The sequence below is a fragment of the Bubalus kerabau genome, chromosome 15 (assembly GCF_029407905.1).
Source record: "Bubalus kerabau isolate K-KA32 ecotype Philippines breed swamp buffalo chromosome 15, PCC_UOA_SB_1v2, whole genome shotgun sequence".
Lineage (NCBI taxonomy): Eukaryota > Metazoa > Chordata > Mammalia > Artiodactyla > Bovidae > Bubalus > Bubalus kerabau.
In genome coordinates, this window is record NC_073638.1 from 38,794,934 (window position 1) to 38,808,745 (window position 13,812).

The 13,812-nt window shown below is 43.5% G+C and overlaps 1 protein-coding gene across 17 annotated transcripts in view; it reads right to left on the reverse strand.

Annotated features, from left to right (window-relative positions):
• Nucleotides 1-13,812, reverse strand: part of SPON1 (spondin 1) — a 361,745-nt gene that overhangs the window by 334,609 nt on the left and 13,324 nt on the right. For 4 of the 17 annotated variants that reach the window (XR_008702987.1, XR_008702989.1, XR_008702990.1 and 1 more), the window contains exon 4: nt 7,900-8,026. The exons of 9 other annotated variants lie outside the window; for them this stretch is intronic. The gene's annotated coding sequence lies outside the window, so the exon portion shown is untranslated. Of the gene's footprint in view, nt 1-540; nt 2,760-3,960; nt 7,187-7,899; nt 8,027-13,812 lie in introns of those variants that run through there. 4 more of the 17 variants (XR_008702994.1, XR_008702992.1, XR_008702986.1 and 1 more) reach the window with 4 other exon arrangements.

The following is a 13,812-nucleotide window of genomic DNA, read 5'->3' on the forward strand; positions in this document are numbered from 1 at the left end:
CATAAGGTCGCAAGAGAGTTGGACATGACTTAGTGACTAAACAACAACCACCTTATTTAGTCCACCATTCCAGCCCACATGTATAATTTTGGATTCTTACTCTATCATCCAGATTTACATCATCAAGTCTGTAGACTATGTATATGTCTGCTAGATCCTCATCCCAGAAATTAATGTGAAGCATGACTGGGACAAGGACTGAATCTTCTGTCAGTTATAAATACTGTTAGTATTAATAAGTCTGATACTAATTGGAATAATACAACACAATCCTACAAGCTATTGCTTAGAGAGCTGACATGAACTATTCATTAGTAGTCTTTTGAGTCTTTCAACTGGTTGTAAATCTACCCTACTCTGCTGTCACACCATCCATATTTCTCCTTATTATCTATAAGGACATTACAAGTGACTTCATTAAATGCCTTGCTGATGATGAACGCATTTGCTACATGTCTCATCTTTCCTTTTTCTATCAGCTTACTAACAAACTCATTAGAGAAAAGTTATATGCTTGGAAATTTCTTTGCACACTCATGGTAGTACCTAGGAATCAACTTTTTTTTTTTCATGTTTAAACTTGTTTCTTAGAAAATCCTTGTTGGAGAAACTACTACTGTAACCAGTACCCTTCTCTCTATTGACCAATCCCTGGTCTTTTGAGAGGAAGGGAGTAATGTACCCAACTAAAAAAAACTACATTCTCCACTTGTTTCAGATACTAGTGGGCCATCTGACACATTGAGACCCATGAGATATAGGTGCAAATTGCTGGGTAGAGCTTTGAGGGAAAGCCCCTTAAAGGGTTGGGCTGGAAGAGATGGCAGCATCGACTTGCTCATCTTCCCCTTCTTTCTGCCTGGTACACAGAAACTTACGCTAGTCATGGAACAGCCGTCTTGGGACCATGAGGGGACAGTGAGGGAAAGGCCAAGTGAATCTCAGAGAGTAAGTACTGATATCCTTGAGCAGCTAAGCTGATGCCTGCCTCAGGACTGCTCATGGAATGAGAAAACTAGGTTTCTAAATTGGTTAAGCTAGCCTTTAAGGGTTTTGATTCTAACAGATGTATCACTAGGAAGCACATTTGTCTATCTTGGGATTCTGACCAAATGCACACCACCACTCGAGAGCTTGAAGATTCCATCTTCTTCCAAGATGCAGAATCAAGATGCTCTCTGACAATTTTCTGATTTCCAGCACCACTGAATTCCGCACAATTCCACCATCAACATGCCAGTGATTTTGTTGGCAACTTGTCTTCATGCCCAGGTACGTAATTTATTTGGTCCAGGAACCCTGGCCTCATTCGGAGCAGTTGTTTTCCAATACATTTTTTGGACTTCAGATCTCCTATGCCAATATTGGTTTCACCCTCTCCAGCCCAAACAGCATACTCATAGACAGAGACGAAAGCCAAGCTCCATTTTCTCTCTGTCGTCCACTTGCCTCCCCACTCCTCCTTCGGCCACAAACACTGAGCCCTGTCCTCATTATCCTTCTAGAAAGAAGAAAAAGTCTGTTTTGTTAATCTTGACATTTCTTGCATGTCTCTGCTCAGTTTGGTCTCCAAACGTTCTTACACAATTCCCAATATATGTTTGCAGATGGAATGAAAGCATCTAAGATATGAACAAACTAATGAATTCAATCAACCATGGAAATACAACAGGGAGTTCTCAGTCATTCCGAGCGCAGGCGCGGCTTGGGGTTTTGTTTGTGCTGTGTGTACAGAGTGGACTGACTGCACCTCTCGACCACGTTTGTGTAGTCACATTCACCATTCAGAAACACTGGGGAGCCGTAGCAGGATGTATTTGGAAAACAATTGACAACAGAAGTAATTGCCTGAATTTATTATTTCCTAGGTGAGCCATCTCTCTGCCAGGCTGAATCCAAATTCCTTCTCTGCTTTTGCCTTCTAACTAGTTTTCTAGGAGCAGAGGATGGTTCCCTCAAACCCAATCAGAAATACACTAAAATGACTTACTAGCATTCTGTATATTACAGGTCCTCATAATCTCTAATTTCAGAAAATACATGTATTAAGCAGGTCTCTTTTTGTTGTGTGAAATAGAGCAGGGAATGACGAACTTTTTCAGGTAACGAGTATTTCCAGCTTTGGTTGTATGGTCTCCATCACAACTCAACTCTGCCATCATTAGCATGAAAGCAGCAATAGACAACAAATAAGCTAGTGAGTGTGGTTGTGTCCCAATAAAGCTTTGTTGGACACTGAAACTTGAATTTCATGTAATTTTCATAGCACATGAAACAGCTCTTCTTTTGACTTTTTTCAACCATTTAAGGATGCCAAAACCATTCTTAGCTTCTGAAGCAGAAGATTGGATTTGACTCTCAGATCATAGTTTGCTGATCCCTGAAACAGAGATAGTTTTAAGGCTGGTTCAAGAAAAGGGTTTCCTTCTATTAAGCTGTAGCAAGAAGTCAAGGGAACTGGAAAACGAAAGTAGAAAGCTGTCAGGACTTCAGTTTACATTATATCAGAGGGTCTCTCCTTGAGGCTTCTCTGCATTGCTCAGAACTTTGACTCCTTCTCTTAAGTCCAGCCAGCTACTCTTCTGCATTCAGAGCCTCCAAAGATAAATCAACAGACAATCCAACTTTGTGGAACACATGGAACAAAATTGGTTTGCACAAGGCATTATGGGGCACAACAGGAAGTTAGGAGCTCAATAGCCATGTTGATGCCATTGGTGGTCAGAGGTCTGAGGAAACTGTAGAAGGTTTGGAATGGTCTGTGTAGAGAAGGAGATAGGAATCAGACAGAAGAACAAAAAACCTCCTGCATATCATTGAAGGCTGAAATAATGCTGAGTTTTAGCATCTAGTAGATGTATTAATTTGGTTGCCTTTGGAAACAAGTGATAAAGAATCTCAAATCAGTTTAAGCACTAAGTTCACTGCTGCTGCTGCTAAGTCACTTCAGTCGTGTCCGACTCTGTGTGACCCCACAGACGGCAGCCCACCAGGCTCCCTCATCCCTGGGATTCTCCAGGCAAGAACACTGGAGTTCACTAGAATGCAAGTTTCCTAAGTGCAGGAAATCTGTCCATCTTGTTCACTGCCGTGGCCCCAGTTCCTAGGACAATAGCAGTTGCATACATAGTAGGCATCCAGGAAATGTGTTGAATGAGCAAATGAATGATCTCTCATAACAGGAAGTGAACTCCAGGTTTGTTTAACCCAGAAGTTCACTGCCATCATCAAGGACTCAAATTCAAAAGTCTATTTTTTTGGTGAGTAGTCTTTGGTTTCAGGCTAGTTTTTCATGATTGCAAGATGGCCACTACCATTCTGGTCATTATAACCAGATCCCAAAACACCCAGCAGAATGAGAAGTTATCTATTCCATGAGTCTCTTTTAAGAGTGAGCAAAAAAACCTTTTTCAGAAGCCTCAGCAAACTTCCTCTCCGTTCTATCAACCAGAAACGTATCACATACCAGTGTCTAAATTAAACACTGGCAGGGGTAATGGGACCTCTCTGATCAACTTAGACCCCTAGTTCTGTGAGTAATTTTGTGCCTCCTTCCCCTGCCCACCAGGGGACATTGGCAATGTTTTAAGACATATATGATTGTCATGAGTGGGGAGAGGGTTGCTGGCATCTAGTAAGTAGAAGCCAGGGATGCTGCTAAACCATCCTACAATGCATAAGTCAGCCTCTACCACAAGAAAAAAGTATCCAATTTAAAATATCATTAGTGACACAGATGTAGAGAACAGACTTGTAGACACAGACAGAGAAGGAGAGGGTGGGATGTATTGAGAGCGTAGCACTGACATATTAGTATGCACACCACCATGTGTAAAATAAGAGAGCTAATGGGAAGCTGCTCCATAACACAGGGGACCCAGTGCTCTATGATATCCTAGAGGGGTGGAGGGAGACTCGAGAGAGAGGAGATTTATGGATGACGGATGCATGTTGTTGGGATGGCAGAAACCAACACAACCTCAGAAAGCAATTTATCCTCCAATTAAAACAAAATACCAATAGTGTTGTCGTTGAGAAACTCTGGTTTAGAACAGATTCTTCTCTTGGAGCTGGGGTGGGAGCTACTTTTCTTAAAACCTATGGCCATGGAGGAGCAGAAAATCTGTATGAAGATAGGCTCTATAAGGCAGGAGAGAGTAAAAAGGAGGCAGAGAAACGGGGAGAAATGGATGTCAGGTAGGCAATGAGCTGAGTCCACACCAGAGGGATGGACTGGATTTTTCTACTTTAGCAGAGGACCCCAGCAGTCTTTGGAAAGACTTTTTTCTTTAAAGAAGCAAAGCAAGGAGTTCCTCCCTTCTATAAACAAAATAAAGAGTTCCTGCCTTTTTGGACAAAATAAAAATTGTAACCTGACTGCCATTCACCAGTTCAGTTAACTACACAGGTGGAAAGATTAGGAAGAACTGATGTTCACTGATCACCTACTGTGAATGCCAATGTGGGAGCAGCTAAGATATACAGAAGCCACACCAGACACTTACACAGTTAATTCTATGTCATTCTCACAACTCCATGGCAAGGCATGAATTTCCGTGTGTATTTTATCGATGACACCCAAGGTGATCCCCCCATAAGTCAGAGAGCTAGAATTCTCCATATCATTCTGCGCTTGAAATCTCTTCTGTGAGTTTAGGGTGGGGCAGGAGATGCAGCATTTTCAGCACAGCTACAGAGAGCTACACGTGCTGACCCCTGCCCTCTGCTTCCTTATAGCCTACAGCCTCTTCCAGGGGCCAAAAGGCTGGGTCAGAACCCCTCTGGAGAAGCAATCTCCCTTGCCAGAAATCTGTCTTTTTAATGTCTTCCAAGATCCAGGAGAATCTCCCCATCTGAAACTCTGTGACTTAAACTATTTCTTTAGAGATGTTTCTTCCTCCTCCCTCCTTAGCACATACTCAGCTTTTACATCATTCTGCTTTCTCTGTCTGATTGGGGGGGGCGGAGGGGGTGCAAACCAGGAGTGATGGAAAAATAGAACCAAAATTTTTCTGAAGTTTTCCTGGAAGACAGTTTTCAGCCATTAGAGAATGTTCACCTATTTGCTGTTGAAAATCTTCCCTGAGAGGCCCCCTCTGACTGCCTGGGATTAGGATTCAGCCTGGGTCTCTCCTGGCAAATGTGCTGGAGAGAGAGAAGGGGCCCAGCCTCAGCTGTCCAAACAGAGGGGAGCTGAATGCTTTTGTCCCTGACAAGGCCGCTGAGCACCATGGTGATTTTCTGCTCTCACCCACGGGTGTTACAAAGGCTCTCTCCCTCCCTTTCTTCCCTCTGACTCTTGTGTTTGATTTGGAAAGAGGAGGGGCCTTTGGTAGGTAGGCTGCAGGTTTGGGACTGGGTCTTCGAATGTTCTAACAAGAAAGGAAAGGGGACATAATGATTATGCATGCTGGGTCCCATCAAAGTGTGTGATTCGACCCTTGTGGTAAATGCAACAGAGTGCTGCTGCTTTTACTATGATTTGGGGGCACATTCTTACAACAAAAATTGTACTCAATGGAAAACCAGGAGCTTTTGATGCAATTCTTTGGGCTTGAATTATCTCACCTATAATAAGCCTCACTTCACAGGGTCAGGGTAGGAAATCAAATGAAACATAAGTTTCTAGGTTCAAAATATGAAGTTATATAGGTTTCTTGGCAAATTCATTTGTATCGAGGTTTCCTGATTGGGGCTCAGTATCACACAACTCATTGAGATATTTTCCTGGTGTGCCCCTATGTTAGTGATCTTTTATATCAAAAGATATAAAAGTGGCTTGCTGTATTAACAAACCACCACATAATACAGCAGTCCACCATTTTAATTACCCATGATTCTATGGGTCAGTGAATTAGGCTAGGCGCAGGTGGGTGGTTCCATGTTGGTTTTGCCTGGGGGTCACTCCATGCAGCTGCATTCCTGTGGTGGCAACGTTCTGTAAATGGGATGGTCTGAGAGGGCTTCCCTCATGTTGGTGCTGGCTGTTGACTGGGCTAGCCTCCAGAAGGCTAGCCTGGGCTTTGTTTGGTAGATGGGTTCCAAAAGCAGCGAGAGAGAAGGCAAGCACCAATGTGCAAGCCCAAGCTTCAGTTTTCCTCACAGTTGCTAAGGTCTGTAGATGTGAGGAAGTCACAGGGAGTCAGCGGGGGTGGGAGAAGCCTAGTTCCCTGGAGCCATTCCTGTCACGCTCTGCCAGTGCCCTTCTTCCTGGACATCCTCTGCTTCTCACCAAATCTCCCAGAAGTACACTAGTTGTTCGACAGATGTAAACCTCAGTTACAAAACAGTTTGGCTGAACTCAGCATCACTTTGTAGAACCTCCCCCACCCCTTCTTCCTGGATGATGGAAATTTAAATTTAATCTTTAGTTGCCTCCCTTCCCCACTTCCTGAAAGTTCCACCCAAGTTCCAGAGTTGGGGAGGCATTATCTGCTCCAGGTTGTCACCTCTCCATGATGGCATTTGTGGGCTGTTCTGGCTCTTCAATGAAAGATCCATGCAGCCACCTTGCGGTCTGGCCACCAGCAGCTACTCTTCTGTCCCTTTGTGGCTCACGTAATTATTCCACCACTGCCACTCCCACTGGGCTGTGGGAGTCAGGTGGCGACTGTTTGAGGCCCTCTCCAACATACTAGACAGCTGTTTCCTTTCTGAGATCTTTTGGGTTCCAGCCAGGAAACAAGACGGTGCGGGGGGTTCCATCTTCATTTCCTCCAGTTTTCTGGAGCATATACCCTACCCTGAGCTCAGTCTGACTGAAGGATAAACAAAAGCCCCTTCTTCAGAGATCCATCATGTTCACGCACTTATCCTTTCCCTCCTAGCTTCCACACTCAGGGACTCTTTTTAGTCAGAGGTAAGCTTGGCCTGGCTTTCTCACCTGTCCCTCATCTACTGTTCAAGCCCAGAATTCTCCATTACTCCTGAGCACTAGCTTTCTTTACTCGGAAGAAGGTACTGGAATTGAGGGAATGGAGTTTTATTTTGGTCTGTATGGTCCTTCTTTGGCCCATAAGACCCAAAGGGCCTTATGTTAAAACATCAAGGGCCATGTCAAGATTGGGTTAATTACTCTGGCGAATGACTGAAGAAGAGGCAAAGGTATAGACTACTGTATATAAAACAGATAACTAATGAGAACCTACTCTAACACAGGGAACTCTATTCAATGCTCTGTGGTCACCTAAATGGGAAGAAAATTTAAAAAAAAAAAAAGAGGGGATATAAGAATACATAGAGCTGATTCACTTTGCTGCACAGCAGAAACTAACACAACATTGTTAAGCAACTATACTCCAATAAAAACTATAAAAAAAGAGACAAAGGAAGCATTTACTGAGTACGTATGTTCAAGGCATTAGACCAGATTCTTTTACAGGATTCAACTATTATTTTATCATGGGCTTCCCAGGTGGTGCTAGTTGCAGAGAACCCTCCTGTCAATGCAGAACCCTCCTGCTAATGCATCTCTTTAGGCCAATGCAGGAGACCTAAGAAACTCAGGTTCCATCCCTGGGTTGGGAAGATCCCCTGGAGGAAGAAATGGTAACCTACTCTAGTATTCTTGCCTGGAGAATCCACATGGACAGAGGAGCCTGGCAGGCTACATTCCATGGGGTCACAAAGAGTCAGACACAACTGAAGCTACTTAGCACGCAGCACATTATATTATAATAGCCCCACAAGTAGGTATTAGTATCCTTGTTTTGAAGGACAAGGAATGTAGAGCTCAGAATGCTCATGTACCTTGACTGAAGCCACAGAGCCAGTCAATGGCAGAGACAGACCTTGATCTGAGATTGTCAGAGCAAACAAAACATCTTTCCAACATCTTGCAACCAACGTAGGTAGATGACAGTGTTCTCACGGTGCACAGATTCCGTAAGTTATAAATACCTCCAGGTCTCTGAGCTGTCTCTCTTTTCTGGGCTGGGTATGCAAACCAAGGAGGGATGGAAACTCTGATGTATGGTTGCGTTGTCATGCATCAATGTGTGAGACTCCCTGACGTCTGAGTTCAGCCCTGGGAAATGGAAGTAGCACAGCATCCCCTCTGTGAGTTGTGCTTCTTAGTGGGGGAGATAATTAACCCTCCGGGGCTCCAATGTCCCCCTCATCTCTAGGACCATCAACAGCCACACCCTTGCCCATGCGATGTCTCTCCAAACCCATCCTCCACTCACAGCCCTCAGCAATGGCCAGCCTGTCCCTCTTTGTTAAAGAAGTACTAACGACATTTCCATTCAGCACATCTTTTAGAAAATGCCCTGACAGCTTTACTGCTTTGGCTTCTTTACGGGGCAGTGGAAGAGCGAGAGCAGGAGAAAATCAATAGCAGGCAATGCAGGGGGCAGGAGAATGCTTCCTGCCTCTGCCCCCGCTCTCCTTCACTGTCCCCTGCCCCCGCTGCAGTCAGAGCTAACAGCACTCAGGTTTAAAAGCGTGCTGCCCAAGACCTGCAGGGCATCAAGAATGGAGCTGACCAGCTCTACAGAGACTACAGGGAAAGGTCATGACCACAGATTTATTTGCTCAGGACTTCCAGGCTGCTGAGAAGGGACTTGAGCTTGTGCCTGGGATGATGAAGAAAGAGTCTTTGGAACAAAATGGTTGGCCCCTCCTTCCAGAAGTAATAGACTGAGGATGTAAGAGAGACAGCAGTATCCTTTGAGGCAGGAGTGATGGGATGGCTGGTCAGCAAGAAGCCATGACAGGTGACAAAGCTAGGCTGACACTCTTTAGAGAGCCGAGTGGTCTACTGGAAGGCCGACAGTTTCTCCATGCTGGCTGTCCACATCAGGATGGGACAACTTTCTACTTTAAGTAGCATCCTTGGTGGACAAATGAGCCCCCGCCCCACCCGGATCCCCTCTGTAGACACAGCATCCTAGTGCCCGGGGTGTTGAGTGCAACCCTGAAGTTGAGCCAGCCCCAGGGGAGAGATGGCAAACTGGCAGATGGCTGGGAGGAGAGTAAAGAGTAGCCTACAACCCCTTCTTAAGCAGAACTCCCAAGAGAAGAAAGTCATTTCCATCATGGCATCATGATGAATTCCCAGGCAGCTCTATTGCTGTGTGCTAAATGAATAAGTGACTGCTAAGTGGAATTGCCCTTTTGTGACTCTTACTGTTTAGTGCAAATTTCCTGCCAAAGGGCTGTGCCAGCTTACATTGTCACAGGAAATGGGACCTGCTTCCCTATAGACTTGGATATTCTTCTTTTAAACAATTTTGCCTGAGTTAATACCATTCTCATTTTAATTTGCATTTCTTTGCTTATTAGTGAGGCTAAATGCTATTTTCCCAGATTTGTGTTCCTTTTTGAGAGACTCTCTAACCTGATTATGAAAATGGGGGAGAGAAGTTCCCTTGAGACACCAGCGAGAAGAGAAGAAGGGTAAGAAAGGATAAAGGAAAGATTGGAGAAAGAGAAAGCTCCTTAGACTAAAGTTGGAGTAGGACGAAACACACAGAATCTGGAGTCACTCCCCCCCGTTTCCCATTTCAACTGCAACTCTACCACTTTATACGTATGTGACCTTGGGCAAATCACTTAAATTTTACCCATAAAATAGATAATAGTTCTTGATTCATAAGATTATAAAGATTAAATAAATTAATGTATGAAAAGTACCTCAGTTAACAATAAAAAAATACCTCAGCCTAACAATTACTATAATAATTATTATAAATACATAATTGCTATACATATAAATATATAATTTTTAAATACATTTGTTTTGCTATTAATATAATTATTATCCAAGCACTAACCTAGGCAGTTTGCACAGGTGCCTAAGATATAATAATAAAGCAGCAAGACAACGAGTGGAGTATTTGAAACTGGACACACCTGGAAATGAGTCTTGAATCTGCTAAATACTTACTATCTAAACACTTAAAGATTCCATTTTCTCATTTATTAAGTTAGAATAAAAATAACTGGCTAGCAGAATGTATGTAAAAATTAAGTAGCATAGGCAAGAGCCCTCAGCACAGTGCCTGGCAAGTATGAGTTGAAGTTGTAGTAGTTGGAATTGCAACTAATATTCAGAAAGTGTTGTTGTGCCAGACAGTGTGTTTAAAAACCTGCGTGTATCTTATTTTAATAATTATGAAACATTGTGAAGTAGGTGTTATATCCACTTTGTATTGGGTTGGCCAAAAAGTGTGTTCAGGTTTTTAAGTACTAGCCTACTGGAAAACCAAGTAAACCTTATTGCCAACTCAACAGATGCGCTAACCAAAGCTTAAATAGAACTACATGACTTGTGCTAGGTCACATACCTTACAAGTGACAAGAGTTAGAATTTGAACCTCAAACTCTTCCACTGTCTCCACATATTTTCGGTAACCTCCTTCATAAGCACTTTTAAAAATTATTGTAATTCTTACTATTGCAATATTCCATCTTTGGTTTTCCCACTTGTCACATAGAATCACTGTTGGCTATGTCTGTCTTCCTCTCTAGATCATGAACCCCTGGAATCTTCTCTTGTCTCTATTCCCATAGTCCTCTCCCATAGTCCCTAGCGCAGTGCCCACCCCCAAGCACACGGTCTATCTTGTTGAATGTGCACAGTCTTCCTAGCCTACCATCCCGCTTCCATACCAGTCCTTCTCCACACAGCCTGGGTCCCGCACTCCCTTTCTGCACACTCTGCTCCCAGCTTGCACCCACAACCGTTCCACCTGCAGCAACACCTGGCCCAGTTGTAGCCCCATGTTCTAGGGCTCAGCCTCACCCCCTCACTGCTGCCCTGCAGACTGAGGTGCCCCCTCACTCTGGCTCTGCTAACAGCTTCTGCCTCTATCCTATCTTCTGCTCGCCTGCCTGGTGCTTTCTGCGTGTCCCCAGCCCACTTCCATGGTAGAGGAGAAGAGACGGCCTTAACGCTGTGGGGCATTCTCATTCACCTTGCTGGCGCTTGGGCTAGTGCCTGTGGCCAGGGTTACAATGCCAACCCCAAGGATGTGCCAGTTAAGAGGATTTTTCAACAGCTTTCATCTCAAGCCCAGTGAAGTGAACATCCTACAAGTACTAGGGAAGCCAACTAGGAAGGATGCATTCAACTGACTCTAATCCTATTGATTGACATTTTATATCTCAGACTTAATGGCTACATAGCCTTTACACTTAAAATGAAATCTATCTCAGCAGCACTTATTGGGGTGCCAGCTTCGTGCCCTGTGTGTGTAGGCCACTCGAATGACAGTGATTAAAAACACCTAGTCCTTGTTCTTGGGTGGCTCTCATTCACCTGGTCCAAATTCAGATTGGTTCAAGTTCACTGTGGTGCTAGTTGTCTTATACATAATTATATTTTACTTATAGGTTTTTATTTTAAAAAATCCCCTGGAGACCCATACCATCTGCCTGGATTACCTTTCTAGCACTTCACTCAGTGCCATGAGCCTGAAGACAATTAATACAAGCTCTTTGATGATATGAACTTCCTGGAAGCTTCAGGCGTTTTCTTTCAGCCATCCTAGCTGGTGTCTTAATGTGATAATAGGTTGGCTGATTTTTATGTGAGTCTTAATTACTCGTCAGATGTCTAACTTGAAATTCAATTCCATTTCCACCAACCATATGACCTTGGGCAGGTTGTTTAACCTTTCTGAACCTCAGTTTCCTCATCTGTTAAAATAGAAATAATAAAACCAACCATGCAGGTTTGATGTGATAATTAAATTAAATAGAATTCTAGCCAGAAGGTTATAAATATCCCTAAAATTTTATTTGGTTAATTTTTTCCAACACGTACTGTGGTCTGGATTCTGTACTAGTCCCTGGGAATTCTAAGAGAATGATGCATAGTCCCTGTCCTCCACCCCCCCCATCCTACCAGCTAAAATCCACAAGCTGGTGAACAGAGACCGAGGTAAGCAAAAAGTTATGATGCAGATAGATCTCTAAGAGCAGTTCTTCAGAGACAGAAGGGAATCAATATTTATGAAGCATTGACTATTTGAGTGTGAGGGACCATCCAGAAAATCACTGTGGTGTGTTTGTATGTGGGTTTCTCATTTTGGACTTTGCCTTCTCTGTGGCTGGGTTCCCTGAATGTCTGACTTTCCTGCAACAAGTACAGAGAAGCCAATTTTGATTCTTCTTCCCTCCGGAGCAACCGCATCCCCAAGAACAGCAGGGAATGCTGATGACCACTTAACACATTCAGAAACCATCAGCCAAATCTGGGGCCAGATAAATATGCAGAGAAAGTCTCCCTGTTGACCATTCCCCTGAATGCTTTTCCCAGCCCTGTTGTCTCTTGCTGCCCAGTAACCCGTTGCCGTGGGAGACAAGTGTACTTAGTGTGACAAGTCACACTGCACCCTAGCCTCCCCAATCCCATGTCAAGCTGACCCTAATGCACCAGCAACTCCCAAGTTATGGAGGACAGAACACAATTATGTTGAAATGCATCACACATTTCTATGAGCTCTTCTCTTGCATAATGTTATTGCCTTCTCCGCTTCTTGCAGGAACCTGCAGAGGCATGGATCTTCCTAGGCTAATACCTCTATGGATGCCTGGGTTGGTTCCTTTGTTGCTACCCCTATCTCCTGGGTGTCAGGTTCCAAACTCACCCCAATATCAGCCTAGATGGGCCCCTTTCTTGATGAGACAAGAGACACTTAAAGAATATAAATCACTGTGCTGCATTAGGCTTCCCAGCAGCTCTGGAGATGGAGGGAGAAGACATAAGCAAAGGCCAGCTTTTAAGACTTTGGTTGTTAATATCAATAGATAGAATTCACATAAAAGGAGGCAAACAAGCTTAGCTCTCTGCAGTTTAGCCTGACTGTTTCAAATTGCAACAGTTGGCAGCCTTTATATATCACATGCCCTTGTAATGGTTTGCTTACAGAGTTTATTAAGGATAATACAATAACTTATGAGGAGGGCTTACAAATAGCTGAGGAAAGAAGAGAAATAAAAGGCAAAAGAGAAGAGGAAAGATATATCCATCTGAATGCACAGTTCTAAACAATAGCAAGGAGAAATAGGAAAGCCATCCTAAGTGATCGATGCAATGAAATAGAGGAAAACAATATCATGGGAAAGACTAGAGATCTCTTCAAGAAAATGAGAGATACCAAGGGAACATTTCATGCAAAGATGGGCACAATAAAGGACAGAAAGGGTTTGGACCTAACAGAAGCAGAAGATACTAAGAAGAGGTGGCAAGAATACACAGAACTATACAAAAAAAAAGACCTCATTTCCCAGATAAACACCATCATGTGATAACTCACTTCAAGCCAGACATCCTGGAGTGCAAAGTCAACTGGGTCTTAGAAAGCATTACTACAAAAAAAGCTAGTGAAGGTGATGGAATTCCAGCTGAGCTATTTCAAATCCTAAAAGATGATGCCATGAAAGTGCTGTACTCAATATGCCAGCAAATTTGGAAACCAGCAGTGGCCACAGGACTGAAAAAAGTCCAGGACTGGAATTTTCATCCCAATCCTAAAGAAAGGTAATGCCAAAGAATGTTCAAACTAGCACACAATTGCACTCATCTCACATGCTAGCAAATTAATACTCAAAATTCTCCAAGCAAGGCTTCAACAGAACATGAACCATGAACTTTCAGATGTTCGAGCTGGATTTAGAAAAGGCAGAGGAACCAGAGATCAAATTGCCAATATCTGTTGGATCATAGAAAAAGCAAGAGAATTTCAGAGAGACATCTACTTCTGCTTCATTGACTACGCCAAAGCCTTCAACTGTGTGGATCACAACAAACTGTGGGAAATTCTTTAAGAGATGGGAACACCAGACCACCTTACCTGCCTCCTG